This window comes from Hyla sarda, unplaced genomic scaffold (genome assembly GCF_029499605.1).
Source record: "Hyla sarda isolate aHylSar1 unplaced genomic scaffold, aHylSar1.hap1 scaffold_330, whole genome shotgun sequence".
Taxonomy (NCBI): Eukaryota; Metazoa; Chordata; class Amphibia; order Anura; family Hylidae; genus Hyla; species Hyla sarda.
This window is the reverse complement of record NW_026610043.1, coordinates 138,115-160,236: the sequence shown is the minus strand read 5'-3', so window position 1 is coordinate 160,236 and position 22,122 is coordinate 138,115. Positions and strand designations below refer to the sequence as shown.

At 43.3% G+C, this 22,122-nt stretch overlaps 13 pseudogenes; all 13 read right to left on the bottom strand.

Annotated features, from left to right (window-relative positions):
• Positions 1–860: 860 nt before the first annotated feature.
• On the bottom strand, positions 861–1,124 carry LOC130330084 (U2 spliceosomal RNA; annotated as a pseudogene).
• Positions 1,125–2,597: 1,473 nt separating this feature from the next.
• LOC130330221 (U2 spliceosomal RNA) lies at positions 2,598–2,862 on the bottom strand (annotated as a pseudogene).
• Positions 2,863–4,337: 1,475 nt separating this feature from the next.
• On the bottom strand, positions 4,338–4,601 carry LOC130330083 (U2 spliceosomal RNA; annotated as a pseudogene).
• Positions 4,602–6,069: 1,468 nt separating this feature from the next.
• Positions 6,070–6,333, bottom strand: LOC130330189 (U2 spliceosomal RNA; annotated as a pseudogene).
• Positions 6,334–7,808: 1,475 nt separating this feature from the next.
• Positions 7,809–8,072, bottom strand: LOC130330069 (U2 spliceosomal RNA; annotated as a pseudogene).
• A 1,481-nt stretch (positions 8,073–9,553) lies between these two features.
• LOC130330082 (U2 spliceosomal RNA) lies at positions 9,554–9,817 on the bottom strand (annotated as a pseudogene).
• Positions 9,818–11,287: 1,470 nt separating this feature from the next.
• LOC130330188 (U2 spliceosomal RNA) lies at positions 11,288–11,551 on the bottom strand (annotated as a pseudogene).
• Positions 11,552–13,040: 1,489 nt separating this feature from the next.
• Positions 13,041–13,304, bottom strand: LOC130330093 (U2 spliceosomal RNA; annotated as a pseudogene).
• Positions 13,305–14,775: 1,471 nt separating this feature from the next.
• LOC130330080 (U2 spliceosomal RNA) lies at positions 14,776–15,039 on the bottom strand (annotated as a pseudogene).
• A 1,467-nt stretch (positions 15,040–16,506) lies between these two features.
• Positions 16,507–16,770, bottom strand: LOC130330186 (U2 spliceosomal RNA; annotated as a pseudogene).
• Positions 16,771–18,248: 1,478 nt separating this feature from the next.
• Positions 18,249–18,515, bottom strand: LOC130330185 (U2 spliceosomal RNA; annotated as a pseudogene).
• Positions 18,516–19,966: 1,451 nt separating this feature from the next.
• LOC130330241 (U2 spliceosomal RNA) lies at positions 19,967–20,229 on the bottom strand (annotated as a pseudogene).
• A 1,443-nt stretch (positions 20,230–21,672) lies between these two features.
• LOC130330079 (U2 spliceosomal RNA) lies at positions 21,673–21,936 on the bottom strand (annotated as a pseudogene).
• Positions 21,937–22,122: the final 186 nt, after the last annotated feature.

Here is a 22,122-nt window from a genome sequence, read left to right as displayed (position 1 = left end):
GTGGCATTGAATGGCATTTTAAAAGTGCTAAGGGTCCTGGTGCAATAATCCTCCCATGAGGATCAGCCTCAACGGCTTTGTAGATTGCACTCATGTCAGCAACTCCATATACATTTTTTTTTCTTCATGCTTCTTTCTTCATCCTTTTTTCTTTCTGTCATTCAGACTTTCATTCATTCGATCTCTCTCACTCACTTGCTTTAACTCATTTGTTCTCACTCACTCACTCACTCAATCACTCACTCACTCACTCATTCACTCTCACTCACTCTCACTCTCTCACTCACTCGCTCACTAAGTCAGTCTCTCTCTCTCTCTCTTTTTCTTTTTATATATATTTTTTTTCCGTCTTCTTCTTCTTCTTCTTCAGACCCTGTCATAGCACTAATGCCTTTCCAATACCACCAGCAGATGGAGACACTCCATTGCAACATTGGTTGTGAGCAGCAGTTTCTAAAAACAAATGCCTCATGGCGGATTTCTCATCCATCAATGGATGGTAAATTTTGTTTTTATCATTCACTGACCACAGAAACCAATGCATGGTCAAGCAACAGCAATGACACACCCTTGTGTATAGGCATGAGACCCTCATGTCATTTAACAGGATTCAGCACCACCCACAAGACAGCTACCTGTCATGTCATGTCAAACCTGCACAGGTGTGCTAGATTATTATTATTTAGTTTTATTTTATTTTTTTACACCAATCAGTGTGCAAACATGGTCATTAAAACGCTAAATGAATAGACGTTCATAAACCAGTCAGTGCAACTCATCATTTTGGTCTCCAATTCTCAAACTCAAATTCTCACCCACGGAGGATTAAATGAGAATCTTTCTTGTTTAACACTGGAATGGGGTGGTGCACTGTTCACTACCCGAAGATACTGCCACATCGGGTCAATGCATAGGGCGACAGAAGCAAGCTTCCAAATCAGCTCCCTTTCTCAAAAATCCATTTAATTTATGGTCCCCAGATAGGGAACGTATGTATCAGTATGTGCTCACAAGTCACCCAAGTGCAAGTATTCACACAAAAAAAAACGTGCCTCAGGATGCGATCTGTCGCAAGATCCTTTCTTTTTTTACACTTGATCTAAGCCAAAAGGCCTAGAGGGGATAACCGGGAAAGGGGTGGACCCAACCATGTCCCCTTCATGAGCACTCACATTACTCATAGGAATGGAAGGAAGGCTGGCAGCCAACCAGCCTCCCATACACTTTCTGGGTGGGTGGCAGTCAGCCACCCATACATACATACAGCACAGGCTAAACCCACATCATCACTTAAAAAAAGGACAGGCGACCATTGCACTCTGATGGAGCATTTAGCAATGCAATCCATAGCCTGGCTTTTGCCTGAACCCCCATCACTCCTCCTCTTGCATATAAGACAATATTTCAGATCTGCATATGAAAACAACACGCCTACCTTTGTTGCACATAGCTGCCTGCCTGTCTCTAGTTACCCCACTGGCTGTAGCTGCGTCCCTTCCGACATGGAATAACACCAACTGTAACGATAAACTGAAAATTAACAGTATAAACCTGCATCATTTTGGACTCTGGTATTTGCTGAATCCGGGTGACCTGACAATCGATGGTGGTGCCGCTGGTGATTCTGGCCTTCTTGGAATCTGTTGGGCCTATGTGTTAGCTCACATATCACTTGGGTATCCATGGTAACTACCACAACATGGTCATCTGCAGTTTACATCTAGCCCGTGGCATTGAATGGCATTTTAAAAGTGCTAAGGGTCCTGGTGCAATAATCCTCCCATGAGGATCAGCCTCAACGGCTTTGTAGATTGCACTCATGTCAGCAACTCCATATACATTTTTTTTTCTTCATGCTTCTTTCTTCATCCTTTTTTCTTTCTGTCATTCAGACTTTCATTCATTCGATCTCTCTCACTCACTTGCTTTAACTCATTTGTTCTCACTCACTCACTCACTCACTCAATCACTCACTCACTCATTCACTCTCACTCACTCTCACTCTCTCACTCACTCGCTCACTAAGTCAGTCTCTCTCTCTCTCTCTCTTTTTCTTTTTATATATATTTTTTTCCGTCTTCTTCTTCTTCTTCTTCTTCTTCTTCAGACCCTGTCATAGCACTAATGCCTTTCCAATACCACCAGCAGATGGAGACACTCCATTGCAACATTGGTTGTGAGCAGCAGTTTCTAAAAACAAATGCCTCATGGCGGATTTCCCATCCATCAATGGATGGTAAATTTTGTTTTTATCATTCACTGACCACAGAAACCAATGCATGGTCAAGCAACAGCAATGACACACCCTTGTGTATAGGCATGAGACCCTCATGTCATTTAACAGGATTCAGCACCACCCACAAGACAGCTACCTGTCATGTCATGTCAAACCTGCACAGGTGTGCTAGATTATTATTATTTAGTTTTATTTTATTTTTTTACACCAATCAGTGTGCAAACATGGTCATTAAAACGCTAAATGAATAGACGTTCATAAACCAGTCAGTGCAACTCATCATTTTGGTCTCCAATTCTCAAACTCAAATTCTCACCCACGGAGGATTAAATGAGAATCTTTCTTGTTTAACACTGGAATGGGGTGGTGCACTGTTCACTACCCGAAGATACTGCCACATCGGGTCAATGCATAGGGCGACAGAAGCAAGCTTCCAAATCAGCTCCCTTTCTCAAAAATCCATTTAATTTATGGTCCCCAGATAGGGAACGTATGTATCAGTATGTGCTCACAAGTCACCCAAGTGCAAGTATTCACACAAAAAAAAAACGTGCCTCAGGATGCGATCTGTCGCAAGATCCTTTCTTTTTTTACACTTGATCTAAGACAAAAGGCCTAGAGGGGATAACCGGTAAAGGGGTGGACCCAACCATGTCCCCTTCATGAGCACTCACATTACTCATAGGAATGGAAGGAAGGCTGGCAGCCAACCAGCCTCCCATACACTTTCTGGGTGGGTGGCAGTCAGCCACCCATACATACATACAGCACAGGCTAAACCCACATCATCACTTAAAAAAAGGACAGGCGACCATTGCACTCTGATGGAGCATTTAGCAATGCAATCCATAGCCTGGCTTTTGCCTGAACCCCCATCACTCCTCCTCTTGCATATAAGACAATATTTCAGATCTGCATATGAAAACAACACGCCTACCTTTGTTGCACATAGCTGCCTGCCTGTCTCTAGTTACCCCACTGGCTGTAGCTGCGTCCCTTCCGACATGGAATAACACCAACTGTAACGATAAACTGAAAATTAACAGTATAAACCTGCATCATTTTGGACTCTGGTATTTGCTGAATCCGGGTGACCTGACAATCGATGGTGGTGCCACTGGTGATTCTGGCCTTCTTGGAATCTGTTGGGCCTATGTGTTAGCTCACACATCACTTGGGTATCCATGGTAACTACCACAACATGGTCATCTGCAGTTTACATCTAGCCCGTGGCATTGAATGGCATTTTAAAAGTGCTAAGGGTCCTGGTGCAATAATCCTCCCATGAGGATCAGCCTCAACGGCTTTGTAGATTGCACTCATGTCAGCAACTCCATATACATTTTTTTTTCTTCATGCTTCTTTCTTCATCCTTTTTTCTTTCTGTCATTCAGACTTTCATTCATTCGATCTCTCTCACTCACTTGCTTTAACTCATTTGTTCTCACTCACTCACTCACTCACTCAATCACTCACTCACTCATTCACTCTCACTCACTCTCACTCTCTCACTCACTCGCTCACTAAGTCAGTCTCTCTCTCTCTCTCTCTCTTTTTCTTTTTATATATATTTTTTTACGTCTTCTTCTTCTTCTTCTTCTTCTTCTTCAGACCCTGTCATAGCACTAATGCCTTTCCAATACCACCAGCAGATGGATACACTCCATTGCAACATTGGTTGTGAGCAGCAGTTTCTAAAAACAAATGCCTCATGGCGGATTTCCCATCCATCAATGGATGGTAAATTTTGTTTTTATCATTCACTGACCACAGAAACCAATGCATGGTCAAGCAACAGCAATGACACACCCTTGTGTATAGGCATGAGACCCTCATGTCATTTAACAGGATTCAGCACCACCCACAAGACAGCTACCTGTCATGTCATGTCAAACCTGCACAGGTGTGCTAGATTATTATTATTTAGTTTTATTTTATTTTTTTACACCAATCAGTGTGCAAACATGGTCATTAAAACGCTAAATGAATAGACGTTCATAAACCAGTCAGTGCAACTCATCATTTTGGTCTCCAATTCTCAAACTCAAATTCTCACCCACGGAGGATTAAATGAGAATCTTTCTTGTTTAACACTGGAATGGGGTGGTGCACTGTTCACTACCCGAAGATACTGCCACATCGGGTCAATGCATAGGGCGACAGAAGCAAGCTTCCAAATCAGCTCCCTTTCTCAAAAATCCATTTAATTTATGGTCCCCAGATAGGGAACGTATGTATCAGTATGTGCTCACAAGTCACCCAAGTGCAAGTATTCACACAAAAAAAAACGTGCCTCAGGATGCGATCTGTCGCAAGATCCTTTCTTTTTTTACACTTGATCTAAGCCAAAAGGCCTAGAGGGGATAACCGGGAAAGGGGTGGACCCAACCATGTCCCCTTCATGAGCACTCACATTACTCATAGGAATGGAAGGAAGGCTGGCAGCCAACCAGCCTCCCATACACTTTCTGGGTGGGTGGCAGTCAGCCACCCATACATACATACAGCACAGGCTAAACCCACATCATCACTTAAAAAAAGGACAGGCGACCATTGCACTCTGATGGAGCATTTAGCAATGCAATCCATAGCCTGGCTTTTGCCTGAACCCCCATCACTCCTCCTCTTGCATATAAGACAATATTTCAGATCTGCATATGAAAACAACACGCCTACCTTTGTTGCACATAGCTGCCTGCCTGTCTCTAGTTACCCCACTGGCTGTAGCTGCGTCCCTTCCGACATGGAATAACACCAACTGTAACGATAAACTGAAAATTAACAGTATAAACCTGCATCATTTTGGACTCTGGTATTTGCTGAATCCGGGTGACCTGACAATCGATGGTGGTGCCGCTGGTGATTCTGGCCTTCTTGGAATCTGTTGGGCCTATGTGTTAGCTCACACATCACTTGGGTATCCATGGTAACTACCACAACATGGTCATCTGCAGTTTACATCTAGCCCGTGGCATTGAATGGCATTTTAAAAGTGCTAAGGGTCCTGGTGCAATAATCCTCCCATGAGGATCAGCCTCAACGGCTTTGTAGATTGCACTCATGTCAGCAACTCCATATACATTTTTTTTTCTTCATGCTTCTTTCTTCAACCTTTTTTCTTTCTGTCATTCAGACTTTCATTCATTCGATCTCTCTCACTCACTTGCTTTAACTCATTTGTTCTCACTCACTCACTCAATCACTCACTCACTCATTCACTCTCACTCACTCTCACTCTCTCACTCACTCGCTCACTAAGTCAGTCTCTCTCTCTCTCTCTCTTTTTCTTTTTATATATATTTTTTTCCGTCTTCTTCTTCTTCTTCTTCTTCTTCTTCTTCAGACCCTGTCATAGCACTAATGCCTTTCCAATACCACCAGCAGATGGAGACACTCCATTGCAACATTGGTTGTGAGCAGCAGTTTCTAAAAACAAATGCCTCATGGCGGATTTCCCATCCATCAATGGATGGTAAATTATGTTTTTATCATTCACTGACCACAGAAACCAATGCATGGTCAAGCAACAGCAATGACACACCCTTGTGTATAGGCATGAGACCCTCATGTCATTTAACAGGATTCAGCACCACCCACAAGACAGCTACCTGTCATGTCATGTCAAACCTGCACAGGTGTGCTAGATTATTATTATTTAGTTTTATTTTATTTTTTTACACCAATCAGTGTGCAAACATGGTCATTAAAACGCTAAATGAATAGACGTTCATAAACCAGTCAGTGCAACTCATCATTTTGGTCTCCAATTCTCAAACTCAAATTCTCACCCACGGAGGATTAAATGAGAATCTTTCTTGTTTAACACTGGAATGGGGTGGTGCACTGTTCACTACCCGAAGATACTGCCACATCGGGTCAATGCATAGGGCGACAGAAGCAAGCTTCCAAATCAGCTCCCTTTCTCAAAAATCCATTTAATTTATGGTCCCCAGATAGGGAACGTATGTATCAGTATGTGCTCACAAGTCACCCAAGTGCAAGTATTCACACAAAAAAAAACGTGCCTCAGGATGCGATCTGTCGCTAGATCCTTTCTTTTTTTACACTTGATCTAAGCCAAAAGGCCTAGAGGGGATAACCGGGAAAGGGGTGGACCCAACCATGTCCCCTTCATGAGCACTCACATTACTCATAGGAATGGAAGGAAGGCTGGCAGCCAACCAGCCTCCCATACACTTTCTGGGTGGGTGGCAGTCAGCCACCCATACATACATACAGCACAGGCTAAACCCACATCATCACTTAAAAAAAGGACAGGCGACCATTGCACTCTGATGGAGCATTTAGCAATGCAATCCATAGCCTGGCTTTTGCCTGAACCCCCATCACTCCTCCTCTTGCATATAAGACAATATTTCAGATCTGCATATGAAAACAACACGCCTACCTTTGTTGCACATAGCTGCCTGCCTGTCTCTAGTTACCCCACTGGCTGTAGCTGCGTCCCTTCCGACATGGAATAACACCAACTGTAACGATAAACTGAAAATTAACAGTATAAACCTGCATCATTTTGGACTCTGGTATTTGCTGAATCCGGGTGACCTGACAATCGATGGTGGTGCCGCTGGTGATTCTGGCCTTCTTGGAATCTGTTGGGCCTATGTGTTAGCTCACACATCACTTGGGTATCCATGGTAACTACCACAACATGGTCATCTGCAGTTTACATCTAGCCCGTGGCATTGAATGGCATTTTAAAAGTGCTAAGGGTCCTGGTGCAATAATCCTCCCATGAGGATCAGCCTCAACGGCTTTGTAGATTGCACTCATGTCAGCAACTCCATATACATTTTTTTTTCTTCATGCTTCTTTCTTCATCCTTTTTTCTTTCTGTCATTCAGACTTTCATTCATTTGATCTCTCTCACTCACTTTCTTTAACTCATTTGTTCTCACTCACTCACTCACTCACTCAATCACTCACTCACTCATTCACTCTCACTCACTCTCACTCTCTCACTCACTCGCTCACTAAGTCAGTCTCTCTCTCTCTCTCTCTCTTTTTCTTTTTATATATATTTTTTTACGTCTTCTTCTTCTTCTTCTTCTTCTTCTTCAGACCCTGTCATAGCACTAATGCCTTTCCAATACCACCAGCAGATGGATACACTCCATTGCAACATTGGTTGTGAGCAGCAGTTTCTAAAAACAAATGCCTCATGGCGGATTTCCCATCCATCAATGGATGGTAAATTTTGTTTTTATCATTCACTGACCACAGAAACCAATGCATGGTCAAGCAACAGCAATGACACACCCTTGTGTATAGGCATGAGACCCTCATGTCATTTAACAGGATTCAGCACCACCCACAAGACAGCTACCTGTCATGTCATGTCAAACCTGCACAGGTGTGCTAGATTATTATTATTTAGTTTTATTTTATTTTTTTACACCAATCAGTGTGCAAACATGGTCATTAAAACGCTAAATGAATAGACGTTCATAAACCAGTCAGTGCAACTCATCATTTTGGTCTCCAATTCTCAAACTCAAATTCTCACCCACGGAGGATTAAATGAGAATCTTTCTTGTTTAACACTGGAATGGGGTGGTGCACTGTTCACTACCCGAAGATACTGCCACATCGGGTCAATGCATAGGGCGACAGAAGCAAGCTTCCAAATCAGCTCCCTTTCTCAAAAATCCATTTAATTTATGGTCCCCAGATAGGGAACGTATGTATCAGTATGTGCTCACAAGTCACCCAAGTGCAAGTATTCACACAAAAAAAAACGTGCCTCAGGATGCAATCTGTCGCAAGATCCTTTCTTTTTTTACACTTGATCTAAGCCAAAAGGCCTAGAGGGGATAACCGGGAAAGGGGTGGACCCAACCATGTCCCCTTCATGAGCACTCACATTACTCATAGGAATGGAAGGAAGGCTGGCAGCCAACCAGCCTCCCATACACTTTATGGGTGGGTGGCAGTCAGCCACCCATACATACATACAGCACAGGCTAAACCCACATCATCACTTAAAAAAAGGACAGGCGACCATTGCACTCTGATGGAGCATTTAGCAATGCAATCCATAGCCTGGCTTTTGCCTGAACCCCCATCACTCCTCCTCTTGCATATAAGACAATATTTCAGATCTGCATATGAAAACAACACGCCTACCTTTGTTGCACATAGCTGCCTGCCTGTCTCTAGTTACCCCACTGGCTGTAGCTGCGTCCCTTCCGACATGGAATAACACCAACTGTAACGATAAACTGAAAATTAACAGTATAAACCTGCATCATTTTGGACTCTGGTATTTGCTGAATCCGGGTGACCTGACAATCGATGGTGGTGCCGCTGGTGATTCTGGCCTTCTTGGAATCTGTTGGGCCTATGTGTTAGCTCACACATCACTTGGGTATCCATGGTAACTACCACAACATGGTCATCTGCAGTTTACATCTAGCCCGTGGCATTGAATGGCATTTTAAAAGTGCTAAGGGTCCTGGTGCAATAATCCTCCCATGAGGATCAGCCTCAACGGCTTTGTAGATTGCACTCATGTCAGCAACTCCATATACATTTTTTTTTCTTCATGCTTCTTTCTTCAACCTTTTTTCTTTCTGTCATTCAGACTTTCATTCATTCGATCTCTCTCACTCACTTGCTTTAACTCATTTGTTCTCACTCACTCACTCACTCAATCACTCACTCACTCATTCACTCTCACTCACTCTCACTCTCTCACTCACTCGCTCACTAAGTCAGTCTCTCTCTCTCTCTCTCTTTTTCTTTTTATATATATTTTTTTCCGTCTTCTTCTTCTTCTTCTTCTTCTTCTTCTTCTTCTTCTTCAGACCCTGTCATAGCACTAATGCCTTTCCAATACCACCAGCAGATGGAGACACTCCATTGCAACATTGGTTGTGAGCAGCAGTTTCTAAAAACAAATGCCTCATGGCGGATTTCCCATCCATCAATGGATGGTAAATTATGTTTTTATCATTCACTGACCACAGAAACCAATGCATGGTCAAGCAACAGCAATGACACACCCTTGTGTATAGGCATGAGACCCTCATGTCATTTAACAGGATTCAGCACCACCCACACGACAGCTACCTGTCATGTCATGTCAAACCTGCACAGGTGTGCTAGATTATTATTATTTAGTTTTATTTTATTTTTTTACACCAATCAGTGTGCAAACATGGTCATTAAAACGCTAAATGAATAGACGTTCATAAACCAGTCAGTGCAACTCATCATTTTGGTCTCCAATTCTCAAACTCAAATTCTCACCCACGGAGGATTAAATGAGAATCTTTCTTGTTTAACACTGGAATGGGGTGGTGCACTGTTCACTACCCGAAGATACTGCCACATCGGGTCAATGCATAGGGCGACAGAAGCAAGCTTCCAAATCAGCTCCCTTTCTCAAAAATCCATTTAATTTATGGTCCCCAGATAGGGAACGTATGTATCAGTATGTGCTCACAAGTCACCCAAGTGCAAGTATTCACACAAAAAAAAACGTGCCTCAGGATGCGATCTGTCGCAAGATCCTTTCTTTTTTTACACTTGATCTAAGCCAAAAGGCCTAGAGGGGATAACCGGGAAAGGGGTGGACCCAACCATGTCCCCTTCATGAGCACTCACATTACTCATAGGAATGGAAGGAAGGCTGGCAGCCAACCAGCCTCCCATACACTTTATGGGTGGGTGGCAGTCAGCCACCCATACATACATACAGCACAGGCTAAACCCACATCATCACTTAAAAAAAGGACAGGCGACCATTGCACTCTGATGGAGCATTTAGCAATGCAATCCATAGCCTGGCTTTTGCCTGAACCCCCATCACTCCTCCTCTTGCATATAAGACAATATTTCAGATCTGCATATGAAAACAACACGCCTACCTTTGTTGCACATAGCTGCCTGCCTGTCTCTAGTTACCCCACTGGCTGTAGCTGCGTCCCTTCCGACATGGAATAACACCAACTGTAACGATAAACTGAAAATTAACAGTATAAACCTGCATCATTTTGGACTCTGGTATTTGCTGAATCCGGGTGACCTGACAATCGCTTTGTGGTGCCGCTGGTGATTCTGGCCTTCTTGGAATCTGTTGGGCCTATGTGTTAGCTCACACATCACTTGGGTATCCATGGTAACTACCACAACATGGTCATCTGCAGTTTACATCTAGCCCGTGGCATTGAATGGCATTTTAAAAGTGCTAAGGGTCCTGGTGCAATAATCCTCCCATGAGGATCAGCCTCAACGGCTTTGTAGATTGCACTCATGTCAGCAACTCCATATACATTTTTTTTTCTTCATGCTTCTTTCTTCAACCTTTTTTCTTTCTGTCATTCAGACTTTCATTCATTCGATCTCTCTCACTCACTTGCTTTAACTCATTTGTTCTCACTCACTCACTCACTCAATCACTCACTCACTCATTCACTCTCACTCACTCTCACTCTCTCACTCACTCGCTCACTAAGTCAGTCTCTCTCTCTCTCTCTCTTTTTCTTTTTATATATATTTTTTTCCGTCTTCTTCTTCTTCTTCTTCTTCTTCTTCAGACCCTGTCATAGCACTAATGCCTTTCCAATACCACCAGCAGATGGAGACACTCCATTGCAACATTGGTTGTGAGCAGCAGTTTCTAAAAACAAATGCCTCATGGCGGATTTCCCATCCATCAATGGATGGTAAATTATGTTTTTATCATTCACTGACCACAGAAACCAATGCATGGTCAAGCAACAGCAATGACACACCCTTGTGTATAGGCATGAGACCCTCATGTCATTTAACAGGATTCAGCACCACCCACAAGACAGCTACCTGTCATGTCATGTCAAACCTGCACAGGTGTGCTAGATTATTATTATTTAGTTTTATTTTATTTTTTTACACCAATCAGTGTGCAAACATGGTCATTAAAACGCTAAATGAATAGACGTTCATAAACCAGTCAGTGCAACTCATCATTTTGGTCTCCAATTCTCAAACTCAAATTCTCACCCACGGAGGATTAAATGAGAATCTTTCTTGTTTAACACTGGAATGGGGTGGTGCACTGTTCACTACCCGAAGATACTGCCACATCGGGTCAATGCATAGGGCGACAGAAGCAAGCTTCCAAATCAGCTCCCTTTCTCAAAAATCCATTTAATTTATGGTCCCCAGATAGGGAACGTATGTATCAGTATGTGCTCACAAGTCACCCAAGTGCAAGTATTCACACAAAAAAAAACGTGCCTCAGGATGCGATCTGTCGCTAGATCCTTTCTTTTTTTACACTTGATCTAAGCCAAAAGGCCTAGAGGGGATAACCGGGAAAGGGGTGGACCCAACCATGTCCCCTTCATGAGCACTCACATTACTCATAGGAATGGAAGGAAGGCTGGCAGCCAACCAGCCTCCCATACACTTTCTGGGTGGGAGGCAGTCAGCCACCCATACATACATACAGCACAGGCTAAACCCACATCATCACTTAAAAAAAGGACAGGCGACCATTGCACTCTGATGGAGCATTTAGCAATGCAATCCATAGCCTGGCTTTTGCCTGAACCCCCATCACTCCTCCTCTTGCATATAAGACAATATTTCAGATCTGCATATGAAAACAACACGCCTACCTTTGTTGCACATAGCTGCCTGCCTGTCTCTAGTTACCCCACTGGCTGTAGCTGCGTCCCTTCCGACATGGAATAACACCAACTGTAACGATAAACTGAAAATTAACAGTATAAACCTGCATCATTTTGGACTCTGGTATTTGCTGAATCCGGGTGACCTGACAATCGATGGTGGTGCCGCTGGTGATTCTGGCCTTCTTGGAATCTGTTGGGCCTATGTGTTAGCTCACACATCACTTGGGTATCCATGGTAACTACCACAACATGGTCATCTGCAGTTTACATCTAGCCCGTGGCATTGAATGGCATTTTAAAAGTGCTAAGGGTCCTGGTGCAATAATCCTCCCATGAGGATCAGCCTCAACGGCTTTGTAGATTGCACTCATGTCAGTAACTCCATATACATTTTTTTTTCTTCATGCTTCTTTCTTCATCCTTTTTTCTTTCTGTCATTCAGACTTTCATTCATTTGATCTCTCTCACTCACTTGCTTTAACTCATTTGTTCTCACTCACTCACTCACTCACTCAATCACTCACTCACTCATTCACTCTCACTCACTCTCACTCTCTCACTCACTCGCTCACTAAGTCAGTCTCTCTCTCTCTCTCTCTTTTTCTTTTTATATATATTTTTTTCCGTCTTCTTCTTCTTCTTCTTCTTCTTCTTCTTCTTCTTCTTCTTCAGACCCTGTCATAGCACTAATGCCTTTCCAATACCACCAGCAGATGGAGACACTCCAATGCAACATTGGTTGTGAGCAGCAGTTTCTAAAAACAAATGCCTCATGGCGGATTTCCCATCCATCAATGGATGGTAAATTTTGTTTTTATCATTCACTGACCACAGAAACCAATGCATGGTCAAGCAACAGCAATGACACACCCTTGTGTATAGGCATGAGACCCTCATGTCATTTAACAGGATTCAGCACCACCCACAAGACAGCTACCTGTCATGTCATGTCAAACCTGCACAGGTGTGCTAGATTATTATTATTTAGTTTTATTTTATTTTTTTTACACCAATCAGTGTGCAAACATGGTCATTAAAACGCTAAATGAATAGACGTTCATAAACCAGTCAGTGCAACTCATCATTTTGGTCTCCAATTCTCAAACTCAAATTCTCACCCACGGAGGATTAAATGAGAATCTTTCTTGTTTAACACTGGAATGGGGTGGTGCACTGTTCACTACCCGAAGATACTGCCACATCGGGTCAATGCATAGGGCGACAGAAGCAAGCTTCCAAATCAGCTCCCTTTCTCAAAAATCCATTTAATTTATGGTCCCCAGATAGGGAACGTATGTATCAGTATGTGCTCACAAGTCACCCAAGTGCAAGTATTCACACAAAAAAAAACTTGCCTCAGGATGCGATCTGTCGCAAGATCCTTTCTTTTTTTACACTTGATCTAAGCCAAAAGGCCTAGAGGGGATAACCGGGAAAGGGGTGGACCCAACCATGTCCCCTTCATGAGCACTCACATTACTCATAGGAATGGAAGGAAGGCTGGCAGCCAACCAGCCTCCCATACACTTTCTGGGTGGGTGGCAGTCAGCCACCCATACATACATACAGCACAGGCTAAACCCACATCATCACTTAAAAAAAGGACAGGCGACCATTGCACTCTGATGGAGCATTTAGCAATGCAATCCATAGCCTGGCTTTTGCCTGAACCCCCATCACTCCTCCTCTTGCATATAAGACAATATTTCAGATCTGCATATGAAAACAACACGCCTACCTTTGTTGCACATAGCTGCCTGCCTGTCTCTAGTTACCCCACTGGCTGTAGCTGCGTCCCTTCCGACATGGAATAACACCAACTGTAACGATAAACTGAAAATTAACAGTATAAACCTGCATCATTTTGGACTCTGGTATTTGCTGAATCCGGGTGACCTGACAATCGATGGTGGTGCCGCTGGTGATTCTGGCCTTCTTGGAATCTGTTGGGCCTATGTGTTAGCTCACACATCACTTGGGTATCCATGGTAACTACCACAACATGGTCATCTGCAGTTTACATCTAGCCCGTGGCATTGAATGGCATTTTAAAAGTGCTAAGGGTCCTGGTGCAATAATCCTCCCATGAGGATCAGCCTCAACGGCTTTGTAGATTGCACTCATGTCAGCAACTCCATATACATTTTTTTTTCTTCATGCTTCTTTCTTCATCCTTTTTTCTTTCTGTCATTCAGACTTTCATTCATTCGATCTCTCTCACTCACTTGCTTTAACTCATTTGTTCTCACTCACTCACTCACTCACTCACTCAATCACTCACTCACTCATTCACTCTCACTCACTCTCACTCTCTCACTCACTCGCTCACTAAGTCAGTCTCTCTCTCTCTCTCTCTTTTTCTTTTTATATATATATTTTTTTTCCGTCTTCTTCTTCTTCTTCTTCAGACCCTGTCATAACACTAATGCCTTTCCAATACCACCAGCAGATGGAGACACTCCATTGCAACATTGGTTGTGAGCAGCAGTTTCTAAAAACAAATGCCTCATGGCGGATTTCCCATCCATCAATGGATGGTAAATTTTGTTTTTATCATTCACTGACCACAGAAACCAATGCATGGTCAAGCAACAGCAATGACACACCCTTGTGTATAGGCATGAGACCCTCATGTCATTTAACAGGATTCAGCACCACCCACAAGACAGCTACCTGTCATGTCATGTCAAACCTGCACAGGTGTGCTAGATTATTATTATTTAGTTTTATTTTATTTTTTTACACCAATCAGTGTGCAAACATGGTCATTAAAACGCTAAATGAATAGACGTTCATAAACCAGTCAGTGCAACTCATCATTTTGGTCTCCAATTCTCAAACTCAAATTCTCACCCACGGAGGATTAAATGAGAATCTTTCTTGTTTAACACTGGAATGGGGTGGTGCACTGTTCACTACCCGAAGATACTGCCACATCGGGTCAATGCATAGGGCGACAGAAGCAAGCTTCCAAATCAGCTCCCTTTCTCAAAAATCCATTTAATTTATGGTCCCCAGATAGGGAACGTATGTATCAGTATGTGCTCACAAGTCACCCAAGTGCAAGTATTCACACAAAAAAAAACGTGCCTCAGGATGCGATCTGTCGCAAGATCCTTTCTTTTTTTACACTTGATCTAAGCCAAAAGGCCTAGAGGGGATAACCGGGAAAGGGGTGGACCCAACCATGTCCCCTTCATGAGCACTCACATTACTCATAGGAATGGAAGGAAGGCTGGCAGCCAACCAGCCTCCCATACACTTTCTGGGTGGGTGGCAGTCAGCCACCCATACATACATACAGCACAGGCTAAACCCACATCATCACTTAAAAAAAGGACAGGCGACCATTGCACTCTGATGGAGCATTTAGCAATGCAATCCATAGCCTGGCTTTTGCCTGAACCCCCATCACTCCTCCTCTTGCATATAAGACAATATTTCAGATCTGCATATGAAAACAACACGCCTACCTTTGTTGCACATAGCTGCCTGCCTGTCTCTAGTTACCCCACTGGCTGTAGCTGCGTCCCTTCCGACATGGAATAACACCAACTGTAACGATAAACTGAAAATTAACAGTATAAACCTGCATCATTTTGGACTCTGGTATTTGCTGAATCCGGGTGACCTGACAATCGATGGTGGTGCCGCTGGTGATTCTGGCCTTCTTGGAATCTGTTGGGCCTATGTGTTAGCTCACACATCACTTGGGTATCCATGGTAACTACCACAACATGGTCATCTGCAGTTTACATCTAGCCCGTGGCATTGAATGGCATTTTAAAAGTGCTAAGGGTCCTGGTGCAATAATCCTCCCATGAGGATCAGCCTCAACGGCTTTGTAGATTGCACTCATGTCAGCAACTCCATATACATTTTTTTTTTCTTCATGCTTCTTTCTTCATCCTTTTTTCTTTCTGTCATTCAGACTTTCATTCATTCGATCTCTCTCACTCACTTGCTTTAACTCATTTGTTCTCACTCACTCACTCACTCAATCACTCACTCACTCATTCACTCTCACTCACTCTCACTCTCTCACTCACTCGCTCACTAAGTCAGTCTCTCTCTCTCTCTCTCTCTCTCTTTTTCTTTTTATATATATTTTTTTTCGTCTTCTTCTTCTTCTTCTTCAGACCCTGTCATAGCACTAATGCCTTTCCAATACCACCAGCAGATGGAGACACTCCATTGCAACATTGGTTGTGAGCAGCAGTTTCTAAAAACAAATGCCTCATGGCGGATTTCCCATCCATCAATGGATGGTAAATTTTGTTTTTATCATTCACTGACCACAGAAACCAATGCATGGTCAAGCAACAGCAATGACACACCCTTGTGTATAGGCATGAGACCCTCATGTCATTTAACAGGATTCAGCACCACCCACAAGACAGCTACCTGTCATGTCATGTCAAACCTGCACAGGTGTGCTAGATTATTATTATTTAGTTTTATTTTATTTTTTTACACCAATCAGTGTGCAAACATGGTCATTAAAACGCTAAATGAATAGACGTTCATAAACCAGTCAGTGCAACTCATCATTTTGGTTTCCAATTCTCAAACTCAAATTCTCACCCACGGAGGATTAAATGAGAATCTTTCTTGTTTAACACTGGAATGGGGTGGTGCACTGTTCACTACCCGAAGATACTGCCACATCGGGTCAATGCATAGGGCGACAGAAGCAAGCTTCCAAATCAGCTCCCTTTCTCAAAAATCCATTTAATTTATGGTCCCCAGATAGGGAACGTATGTATCAGTATGTGCTCACAAGTCACCCAAGTGCAAGTATTCACACAAAAAAAAACGTGCCTCAGGATGCGATCTGTCGCTAGATCCTTTCTTTTTTTACACTTGATCTAAGCCAAAAGGCCTAGAGGGGATAACCGGGAAAGGGGTGGACCCAACCATGTCCCCTTCATGAGCACTCACATTACTCATAGGAATGGAAGGAAGGCTGGCAGCCAACCAGCCTCCCATACACTTTCTGGGTGGGTGGCAGTCAGCCACCCATACATACATACAGCACAGGCTAAACCCACATCATCACTTAAAAAAAGGACAGGCGACCATTGCACTCTGATGGAGCATTTAGCAATGCAATCCATAGCCTGGCTTTTGCCTGAACCCCCATCACTCCTCCTCTTGCATATAAGACAATATTTCAGATCTGCATATGAAAACAACACGCCTACCTTTGTTGCACATAGCTGCCTGCCTGTCTCTAGTTACCCCACTGGCTGTAGCTGCGTCCCTTCCGACATGGAATAACACCAACTGTAACGATAAACTGAAAATTAACAGTATAAACCTGCATCATTTTGGACTCTGGTATTTGCTGAATCCGGGTGACCTGACAATCGATGGTGGTGCCGCTGGTGATTCTGGCCTTCTTGGAATCTGTTGGGCCTATGTGTTAGCTCACACATCACTTGGGTATCCATGGTAACTACCACAACATGGTCATCTGCAGTTTACATCTAGCCCGTGGCATTGAATGGCATTTTAAAAGTGCTAAGGGTCCTGGTGCAATAATCCTCCCATGAGGATCAGCCTCAACGGCTTTGTAGATTGCACTCATGTCAGCAACTCCATATACATTTTTTTTTCTTCATGCTTCTTTCTTCATCCTTTTTTCTTTCTGTCATTCAGACTTTCATTCATTCGATCTCTCTCACTCACTTGCTTTAACTCATTTGTTCTCACTCACTCACTCACTCACTCAATCACTCACTCACTCATTCACTCTCACTCACTCTCACTCTCTCACTCACTCGCTCACTAAGTCAGTCTCTCTCTCTCTCTCTCTCTTTTTCTTTTTATATATATTTTTTTCCGTCTTCTTCTTCTTCTTCTTCTTCTTCTTCTTCAGACCCTGTCATAGCACTAATGCCTTTCCAATACCACCAGCAGATGGAGACACTCCATTGCAACATTGGTTGTGAGCAGCAGTTTCTAAAAACAAATGCCTCATGGCGGATTTCCCATCCATCAATGGATGGTAAATTTTGTTTTTATCATTCACTGACCACAGAAACCAATGCATGGTCAAGCAACAGCAATGACACACCCTTGTGTATAGGCATGAGACCCTCATGTCATTTAACAGGATTCAGCACCACCCACAAGACAGCTACCTGTCATGTCATGTCAAACCTGCACAGGTGTGCTAGATTATTATCATTTAGTTTTATTTTATTTTTTTACACCAATCAGTGTGCAAACATGGTCATTAAAACGCTAAATGAATAGACGTTCATAAACCAGTCAGTGCAACTCATCATTTTGGTCTCCAATTCTCAAACTCAAATTCTCACCCACGGAGGATTAAATGAGAATCTTTCTTGTTTAACACTGGAATGGGGTGGTGCACTGTTCACTACCCGAAGATACTGCCACATCGGGTCAATGCATAGGGCGACAGAAGCAAGCTTCCAAATCAGCTCCCTTTCTCAAAAATCCATTTAATTTATGGTCCCCAGATAGGGAACGTATGTATCAGTATGTGCTCACAAGTCACCCAAGTGCAAGTATTCACACAAAAAAAAAAAACGTGCCTCAGGATGCGATCTGTCGCAAGATCCTTTCTTTTTTTACACTTGATCTAAGCCAAAAGGCCTAGAGGGGATAACCGGGAAAGGGGTGGACCCAACCATGTCCCCTTCATGAGCACTCACATTACTCATAGGAATGGAAGGAAGGCTGGCAGCCAACCAGCCTCCCATACACTTTCTGGGTGGGTGGCAGTCAGCCACCCATACATACATACAGCACAGGCTAAACCCACATCATCACGTAAAAAAAGGACAGGCGACCATTGCACTCTGATGGAGCATTTAGCAATGCAATCCATAGCCTGGCTTTTGCCTGAACCCCCATCACTCCTCCTCTTGCATATAAGACAATATTTCAGATCTGCATATGAAAACAACACGCCTACCTTTGTTGCACATAGCTGCCTGCCTGTCTCTAGTTACCCCACTGGCTGTAGCTGCGTCCCTTCCGACATGGAATAACACCAACTGTAACGATAAACTGAAAATTAACAGTATAAACCTGCATCATTTTGGACTCTGGTATTTGCTGAAAGCGGGTGACCTGACAATCGATGGTGGTGCCGCTGGTGATTCTGGCCTTCTTGGAATCTGTTGGGCCTATGTGTTAGCTCACACATCACTTGGGTATCCATGGTAACTACCACAACATGGTCATCTGCAGTTTACATCTAGCCCGTGGCATTGAATGGCATTTTAAAAGTGCTAAGGGTCCTGGTGCAATAATCCTCCCATGAGGATCAGCCTCAACGGCTTTGTAGATTGCACTCATGTCAGCAACTCCATATACATTTTTTTTTCTTCATGCTTCTTTCTTCATCCTTTTTTCTTTCTGTCATTCAGACTTTCATTCATTCGATCTCTCTCACTCACTTGCTTTAACTCATTTGTTCTCACTCACTCACTCACTCACTCATTCACTCTCACTCACTCTCACTCTCTCACTCACTCGCTCACTAAGTCAGTCTCTCTCTCTCTCTCTCTTTTTCTTATTATATATATTTTTTTCCGTCTTCTTCTTCTTCTTCTTCTTCAGACCCTGTCATAGCACCAATGCCTTTCCAATACCACCAGCAGATGGAGACACTCCATTGCAACATTGGTTGTGAGCAGCAGTTTCTAAAAACAAATGCCTCATGGCGGATTTCCCATCCATCAATGGATGGTAAATTTTGTTTTTATCATTCACTGACCACAGAAACCAATGCATGGTCAAGCAACAGCAATGACACACCCTTGTGTATAGGCATGAGACCCTCATGTCATTTAACAGGATTCAGCACCACCCACAAGACAGCTACCTGTCATGTCATGTCAAACCTGCACAGGTGTGCTAGATTATTATTATTTAGTTTTATTTTATTTTTTTACACCAATCAGTGTGCAAACATGGTCATTAAAACGCTAAATGAATAGACGTTCATAAACCAGTCAGTGCAACTCATCATTTTGGTCTCCAATTCTCAAACTCAAATTCTCACCCACGGAGGATTAAATGAGAATCTTTCTTGTTTAACACTGGAATGGGGTGGTGCACTGTTCACTACCCGAAGATACTGCCACATCGGGTCAATGCATAGGGCGACAGAAGCAAGCTTCCAAATCAGCTCCCTTTCTCAAAAATCCATTTAATTTATGGTCCCCAGATAGGGAACGTATGTATCAGTATGTGCTCACAAGTCACCCAAGTGCAAGTATTCACACAAAAAAAACGTGCCTCAGGATGCGATCTGTCGCAAGATCCTTTCTTTTTTTACACTTGATCTAAGCCAAAAGGCCTAGAGGGGATAACCGGGAAAGGGGTGGACCCAACCATGTCCCCTTCATGAGCACTCACATTACTCATAGGAATGGAATGAAGGCTGGCAGCCAACCAGCCTCCCATACACTTTCTGGGTGGGTGGCAGTCAGCCACCCATACATACATACAGCACAGGCTAAACCCACATCATCACTTAAAAAAAGGACAGGCGACCATTGCACTCTGATGGAGCATTTAGCAATGCAATCCATAGCCTGGCTTTTGCCTGAACCCCCATCACTCCTCCTCTTGCATATAAGACAATATTTCAGATCTGCATATGAAAACAACACGCCTACCTTTGTTGCACATAGCTGCCTGCCTGTCTCTAGTTACCCCACTGGCTGTAGCTGCATCCCTTCCGACATGGAATAACACCAACTGTAACGATAAACTGAAAATTAACAGTATAAACCTGCATCATTTTGGACTCTGGTATTTGCTGAATCCGGGTGACCTGACAATCGATGGTGGTGCCGCTGGTGATTCTGGCCTTCTTGGAATCTGTTGGGCCTATGTGTTAGCTCACACATCACTTGGGTATCCATGGTAACTACCACAACATGGTCATCTGCAGTTTACATCTAGCCCGTGGCATTGAATGGCATTTTAAAAGTGCTAAGGGTCCTGGTGCAATAATCCTCCCATGAGGATCAGCCTCAACGGCTTTGTAGATTGCACTCATGTCAGCAACTCCATATACATTTTTTTTTCTTCATGCTTCTTTCTTCATCCTTTTTTCTTTCTGTCATTCAGACTTTCATTCATTCGATCTCTCTCACTCACTTGCTTTAACTCATTTGTTCTCACTCACTCACTCACTCACTCATTCACTCTCACTCACTCTCACTCTCTCACTCACTCGCTCACTAAGTCAGTCTCTCTCTCTCTCTCTCTTTTTCTTTTTATATATATTTTTTTTCCGTCTTCTTCTTCTTCAGACCCTGTCATAGCACTAATGCCTTTCCAATACCACCAGCAGATGGAGACACTCCATTGCAACATTGGTTGTGAGCAGCAGTTTCTAAAAACAAATGCCTCATGGCGGATTTCCCATCCATCAATGGATGGTAAATTTTGTTTTTATCATTCACTGACCACAGAAACCAATGCATGGTCAAGCAACAGCAATGACACACCCTTGTGTATAGGCATGAGACCCTCATGTCATTTAACAGGATTCAGCACCACCCACAAGACAGCTACCTGTCATGTCATGTCAAACCTGCACAGGTGTGCTAGATTATTATTATTTAGTTTTATTTTATTTTTTTACACCAATCAGTGTGCAAACATGGTCATTAAAACGCTAAATGAATAGACGTTCATAAACCAGTCAGTGCAACTCATCATTTTGGTCTCCAATTCTCAAACTCAAATTCTCACCCACGGAGGATTAAATGAGAATCTTTCTTGTTTAACACTGGAATGGGGTGGTGCACTGTTCACTACCCGAAGATACTGCCACATCGGGTCAATGCATAGGGCGACAGAAGCAAGCTTCCAAATCAGCTCCCTTTCTCAAAAATCCATTTAATTTATGGTCCCCAGATAGGGAACGTATGTATCAGTATGTGCTCACAAGTCACCCAAGTGCAAGTATTCACACAAAAAAAAACGTGCCTCAGGATGCGATCTGTCGCAAGATCCTTTCTTTTTTTACACTTGATCTAAGCCAAAAGGCCTAGAGGGGATAACCGGGAAAGGGGTGGACCCAACCATGTCCCCTTCATGAGCACTCACATTACTCATAGGAATGGAAGGAAGGCTGGCAGTCAACCAGCCTCCCATACACTTTCTGGGTGGGTGGCAGTCAGCCACCCATACATACATACAGCACAGGCTAAACCCACATCATCACTTAAAAAAAGGACAGGCGAC